The sequence below is a fragment of the Dendrobates tinctorius genome, unplaced genomic scaffold (genome assembly GCF_039654945.1).
Source record: "Dendrobates tinctorius isolate UK_male_01 unplaced genomic scaffold, ASM3965494v1 ptg000062l, whole genome shotgun sequence".
NCBI lineage: Eukaryota > Metazoa > Chordata > Amphibia > Anura > Dendrobatidae > Dendrobates > Dendrobates tinctorius.
This window is the reverse complement of record NW_027361730.1, coordinates 6499564-6506499: the sequence shown is the minus strand read 5'-3', so window position 1 is coordinate 6506499 and position 6936 is coordinate 6499564.

Here is a 6936-nt window from a genome sequence, read left to right as displayed (position 1 = left end):
AAAACGGCGGATTTTGACTGATGGTGACAAACGGAAGTGTGAAACAGGCCTAAGAGAAAATAAATATTGATGTGTATGCTTCTTTAAAGGTTTTTTCAGAGACTTAATATTGGATGACTTAGACTCTCACTGATGTCATATGATCTTTTCTGGGATGACACTTAGCATCCCCCACCAATTAGCTGAAATCTGCTCTGAAAGGATATACATTTTGATGGTATATAGCAACTACATTCATAGCTTAGTGGTCGCTGTTGGTTACTACACGTTATAACTTAATTAAGTCAATGAGATATAGTGCAGTACATAGCAGCAGTCACTAAGCAATGTACGTGGCTGAAGTGCACCTCCCCACACATAGCTTCCATCCTGGGCAGCATGGTGGCTCAGTGGATAGCACTGCAGCACTGGAGTTCTGGTTTCAAATTCCACCCATGACAACATCTGCAAGGAGTTTGTTTGTTCTCCCCGTGTTTGCGTGGGTTTCCTCCTGGTACTCCAGTTTCCTCCCACATTCCAAAAGACACAAACAGTTAGAGAATTTAGACTGTGAGCCCCATCGGGGACAGTGATGATAATGTGTGAAAACTGTAAAGTGCTGCGGAATATGTTAGCGCTATATAAAGATTATTATTATATTACTATTTTTATCCTGCCACTGATGTAGCAGATTTCAGCTGATAGGTTGGGATGCTAGGTGTTAGACACTGCCACTTATCTCATATCGATAACATAATATAAGTCAAGTCCTGGACAACTCATTGAAATGTTCAATATATGTGTAGTACTGTCTATTTAGAAAATCTTTGTTAACCTCGTTGTGCCAGTTATTGAGAAATTGCACATTTGCAGTAAAATATATGATACTCCAGAAGTCACTGACATCTATATATTTTATTCTTCCTGGATGCATGTGAGGAACTCTGAAGTCCAGTGTTTCATAGATAGTAAATTAAATAACGATTAATTAACAAGTCTGTAAAGTGAAAGTACATCATTTTAGGCCTGTTTCACATGTCAGTGGCTCTGGTATGTGTAGTGACAGTTTTCTCACGTACCAGAGACACTGATACACGTAGACCCATTCAAATGAATGGGTCTATGCAGATGTCAGCGTGTTTTCACTGTCCGTGTGTTCGTGTGCAAAACACGCAGACATGTCTATTTTGACCCGGACACATGGGCCACAACACGTGCATTACACGTGCACACGGAGAACAGTGCACACTGTTATCCGTGAGCACGGACGGCCACCGGAGAAGTAGCTCTACTGTTCCCATGCATGTGGTGCTGAACGCGGCTGTTATTCTCCCTGCTCTGCCGGCATCAGTGCGAGCAGGGAAGAATGAATTAAAAAAAAATGATGTGGGGTCCCCCTTATATTTTGAATCAATCCGGCAAAACTAACAGGTGCGGGCTGCTATTTTCAGTCTGGTAAGGGGCCATGAACATGGGGGCCCCCACAGCCTAAAAACAGCAGCCCGCAGCTGCCCAGAAAAGACGCATCTATTAAATGCACCTATTCTGGAGCTATGTCAGGTTCTTCCCACTTGCCCTGTAGCGGTGGCAAGTGGGGTAATAAGGGGTTAATGTCACCGTTCTATTGTAAGGTGACATTAAGCCCGGTTTAGTAATGGAGAGGTGTCAATAGGACACCTATGCATTTCTAATCCTATAGTAAGTAAAGGGTTAAAAAACACACAAACATAATAAGAATAAAGTCTTTCAATGAAATAATACAACACACTTTTTTTTTCCATCTTTACTATACTGCTAATCCCATCTTGAATCCCTCGATTTCCTGTAAAAAACTAAAACAAAAACAAACAATATACCAGACCTGTCCAGCGCTCAGTCAAGTCCCATGGTGTAAATCCATATCTGGGGGTTAATCACTTTACAGCCAGAGCGGTGCTAATATGACCACTTGGGCTGTAAACTACCGGGGGAATGAATGGGAAGCAGCTCGCACAGGCTCATTGACTAGCGGTGACATCACTGAGTCTGTGTTCACTGCCCGCATGAACTCCTGTGACCCCAGCACTGTGGGAAAATGTGTTTATTTAGCCCTTTTCTTACTATAGGATTATAGAATTAGTAATGGATAGGTGTTTTCTTGACTCCTCTGCATTACTAAGTTGGGCTTAATTTCACTTTACAATAGCAAGGTGACATTAACCCCTTATTACCCCACTTGCAACCACTACAGGGCAAGTGGGAAGAACCCGACAAAGCTCCAGAATAGGCGCATTTAACCCTAGCATGAGTGATGTAAAAAATCTACACTTTTACATTACGGGGGCCTTTTAGGTCCCCAAGCAAATCATATGGATAAATTTACATAAATAACTTTTACAAGTTTATTTCAAAATTGCAAAATAAGATATGAATAATGCACAGCAATTTAATTATAATTTTTTTCAGAAAGCACCAAGAAACATTTTTTTTCCAAATTTCAAACAAAGACATGAAAAACACACAAAGGTATATATGTAGGGGAAGTGGACTGACATACGGGCCTGTCTGCAGCAGGAAGGGTTAATGTGCAATATGCTGGACATGGACTGCTGTATGTGAAGGAGGGGACAGTTAGACAGGAGGGATGTTGTAGTACAGGGTTTTTGCCATTAGAGGGAGACCAAGGACAGCAGAAATTAAGGAAGGTGTAGTACTGTAGTTTGGCCACAAGATGGGAGCAGTGAGAGCAGGGCTTAACATCAGCTTATGGCTACGAAACTGCACAGTCATGGGGGGTGGGGTTACAAGAGCTCTAGGGGAAATTCCCAAGGAGGGGGATAAAAGGAAGACAGAGAGTTCTATAAGTGGTCAGGCTAGGGAGAGGAGCTTAGGAGTAGAGAAGACCCAAGGAGGAGAAGGATAGTGAAGAAGCTTCAGAGGGGACTGACAGCTGAGACAGTCAGGGGGGTGGCCCTGACAAGCGAAGCCTCAGACGGAGAGAGCCTGGGGGTACCACAAGATGGACAAACTCGGGCAGGTGAAGCGCTGTAGTGGTAGGCCAAGGGCAGCTGCAGTGAAAGAGCCGCGAGGGCCGTCATACAGAAGCAAGGAGGAAGCGAAGGTACCCGGGCCTGTGTGAGGAGAGTGTCAAGCTGCTGCTGTATGTTGCTGTGGTCGTCGTGAGGATGGCCAATAAAAGAGGACTTGTTGGACACAACTCTGTCTCTGTCTCGAGTCTGTTTGCGGCAAGCAGTGAACCACTCCCCAGTCAGCTCACCTCCCTACATATAAATCTAGAGTAAACTAGCTGCAGCTACATTTCTTTTCTAACTTTGTCTTTTCAATTTGACTGGTTTTCCAAGCAATTTTCACATGTTATCTTTTCTGTAGAATGTTCTTTACAGACATTTTTCTCACAAGTGGTACAATATCGCTGTTTTCCTCTATAAGTTTCTTGGACAAATGAAACAACGCTTTAGTTTTCTTTCTCCTGGCCTTGGAACATCCTGAAACTGTACAGCACACTGTTTCATTGCTTCTTTAGATTGCATTGGCAAGCATTTCATGTTGCTTCGCTCCATCATGTGAGGCATTACAAGTTCATGGCAAAGGTCCTTCAAGAATAGGTGTCTCCTGTCCTTCCTCATATCATCACAGGTCCTTCAGCAAATAGATCAGTGTATACTGTCCTCAGTACTCTCTACACTGCTCATTACTGTGTTCAGAAGAACCTGAGATGATGTCATGGCCTTATCACTCCCTCCTGAAATCATGACATCCTCGCATGGCAAGATCCAGCCCCCCGGCACCTCCACCAGCAACCCTAACTACAAATAAAGTAACTTGAGACACAAACACTGCTGAGTACTTGACAAAAATAGCAGGGGCCTAAAAGGCCCCCTTTCCGTACAGATGTGGTTTTCCCCGAAAAACATTGTTATACCAAAATGCCTATCAAAAAAATAACATGAACAACTGGATATTACCAACAACGACATACTTGAGGAATACCTAGAGTTTGAAAATTCTATCTAAAGTAATTTTGCAGATAGTAGCAAAAAAGTAAGCACAGGGGCCTTAAAGGCCCCCGCTACGCATTGTAGGGTTAATAGATGCGCCTTTTCTGGGCAGCTGCAGGCTGCTACGTGTAACAGAGCAGAACCAGCTCCTTCAGCAGGCAAAATACAAATATCCCCTTAAGAAGTTTCGTCTTTGAAGGTCTTTTCAGGTACAACACTCATTATTTTGTTAGACATTGGAGTTGTGTTTTTCAAATCGAGAGTTTTAAATACAATTTATAGAGAAAAATTGTTAGACAGTGCAAATTTAACCCCTGAACCCCCGGAGCTTTTTTCGGCTTTGCATTTTCGTTTTTCGCTCCCCTCCTTCCCAAAGCCATAACTTTTTATTTTTCCGTCAATATGGCCATGTAAGGGCTTATTTTTTGCGGGATGAGTTGTGCTTTTGAAAAACACCATTGGTTTTACCATGTCGTGTAATAAAAAATGTTAAACAAATTCCAAGTGTGGTGAAATTGCAAAAAAAAGTGCAATCCCACACTTGTTTTATGTTTGGCTTTCTTACTAGGTTCACTAAATGCTAAAACTGACTGACCAATATGATTCTCCAGGTCATTACGAGGTCATATGCACCAAACAGGTCTAGGTTCTTTTTTATCTAAGTGGTGAAAAAAATACCAAACTTGGCTAAAAAAAAAATGTGTCATTTTCCGATGCCCGTAATGTCTCCATTTTCGTGATCTGAGGTTGTTTGAGGGCTTATTATTTGTGTGCTGGGCTGACATTTTTAATGATACCATTTTGGTGCAGATACGATCTTTTGATCGCCCGTTATTGATTTTTAATGCAATGTTGCAGGGACCAAAAAAGCGTAATTCTGTTTTTTTTACTTTTTTTTATCACTACGCTGTTCAGCAATCAGGTTAATCCTTTTTTTTATTGATAGATCGGGCGATTATGAACGCTGCAATACCAAATATGTCTATGTTTGATTTTATTTTATTGTTTTATTTTGAATGGGGTGAAAGGGGGGTGATTTTATATTTTTTTATTTTTAAACATATTTTTTTTAACTTTTGTCATGCTTCAATAGTCTCCATGGGAGACTAGAAGCTGCCACAACCCGATCGGCTCTGCTGCATAGAGGTGATGATCAGATAGCCTCTATATAGCAGATATACTCACTATGGCCGCCGACCACTGGGTGGCACTCACAGCAAGCCGGCACTGACAACTAGAGTTGAGCGAAACGGGTCTAAAAAATTCAAAAGTCGCCGACTTTTGGCAAAGTCGGGTTTCATGAAATGAAACCCGACCCTAGGATGAGGTCGGCCACGAGGTCGGCGACTTACGCGCCAAAGTCGCGTTTCAAAAGTTTGTTTTGCGCTCTTTTTCAGCCAATCAGGATCCACGGACACTGTGGGCAACGTGATGACATAGGCACGGGTCACCACCATCTTTCAGAAGGGCATGCAAGTGATTGGCTTGCTTTGGTGGGCGTCACAGGGGGTATAAAAGGGCGTACACGCCGACCGCCATCTTACTTCTGCCGATCTTAGCATAGGGAGAGATTGCTGCTGATTCTGTAGGGAGAGCGTTAGGCAGGGAAGAAGACAAAAAAACTGCTTCTGCTGCTAGCGATTTGGCCTGCACAACACACCAGTCACTGTGTGTGCAGTGCAAGGGGAGGCTATATAGTGGTGTATCAGTGGTGTTGGTTGTTGGGCTGCCTTCTAAGGCTTCCTGACAGGCTGGCATTGCTGTTTACCCACTGCTCCGCAAACTGCTCTTTTAAAAGCAATCCAATCTCCCTTATCCTCTAGTCACTTTGGTCACAGCTGCGCCATCGAGCCTGTCACATAGCGCTCAGATATTCAATGGGCCTCAAACTGCTTAAGCAATCCCAATTTTTTTTTTTTGTCCTGCTGAGAAGAAAAAAAAACTGCTTCTGCTGCTGATAGCAATTTGGCCTGCACAACACACCAGTCACTGTGTGTGCAGTGCAAGGGGAGGCTATATAGTGGTGTATCAGTGGTGTTGGTTGTTGGGCTGCCTTTTAAGGCTTCCTGACAGGCTGGCATTGCTGTTTACCCACTGCTCCGCAAACTGCTTTTTTAAAAGCAATCCAATCTCCCTTATCCTCTAGTCACTTTGGTCACAGCTGTGCCATCGAGCCTGTCACATAGCGCTCAGATATTCATTGGGCCTCACACAATCCAAAAGTGTCCAGTGTCCAAAAGTGTGTGCACACATTCAAAATCTCCCTTATCCTCTAGTCACTTTTGTCACAGCAGTGCCATCGAGCCTGTCACATAGCGCTGAGATATCAGTGGGCCTCACACAATCCAAAAGTGTCCAGTGTCCAAAAGTGTGTGCAGATATTCAAAATCTCCCTTATCCTCTAGTCACTTAGGTCACAGCAGTGCCATCGAGCCTGTCACATAGCGCTGAGATAACAGTGGGCCTCACACAATCCAAAAGTGTCCACTGTCCAAAAGTGTGTGCAGATATTCAAAATCTCCCTCATCCTCTAGTCACTTTTGTCACAGCAGTGCCATCGAGCCTGTCACATAGCGCTGAGATATCAGTGGGCCTCACACAATCCAAAAGTGTCCAGTGTCCAAAAGTGTGTGCAGATATTCAAAATCTCCCTTATCCTCTAGTCACTTTTGTCACAGCAGTGCCATCGAGCCTGTCACATAGCGCTGAGATATCAGTGGGCCTCACACAATCCAAAAGTGTCCAGTGTCCAAAAGTGTGTGCAGATATTCAAAATCTCCCTTATCCTCTAGTCACTTTTGTCACAGCAGTGCCATCGAGCCTGTCACATAGCGCTCAGATATCAGTGGGCCTCACACAATCCAAAAGTGTCCAGTGTCCAAAAGTGTGTGCACACATTCAAAATCTCCCTTATCCTCTAGTCACTTTTGTCACAGCAGTGCCATCGAGCCTGTCACAT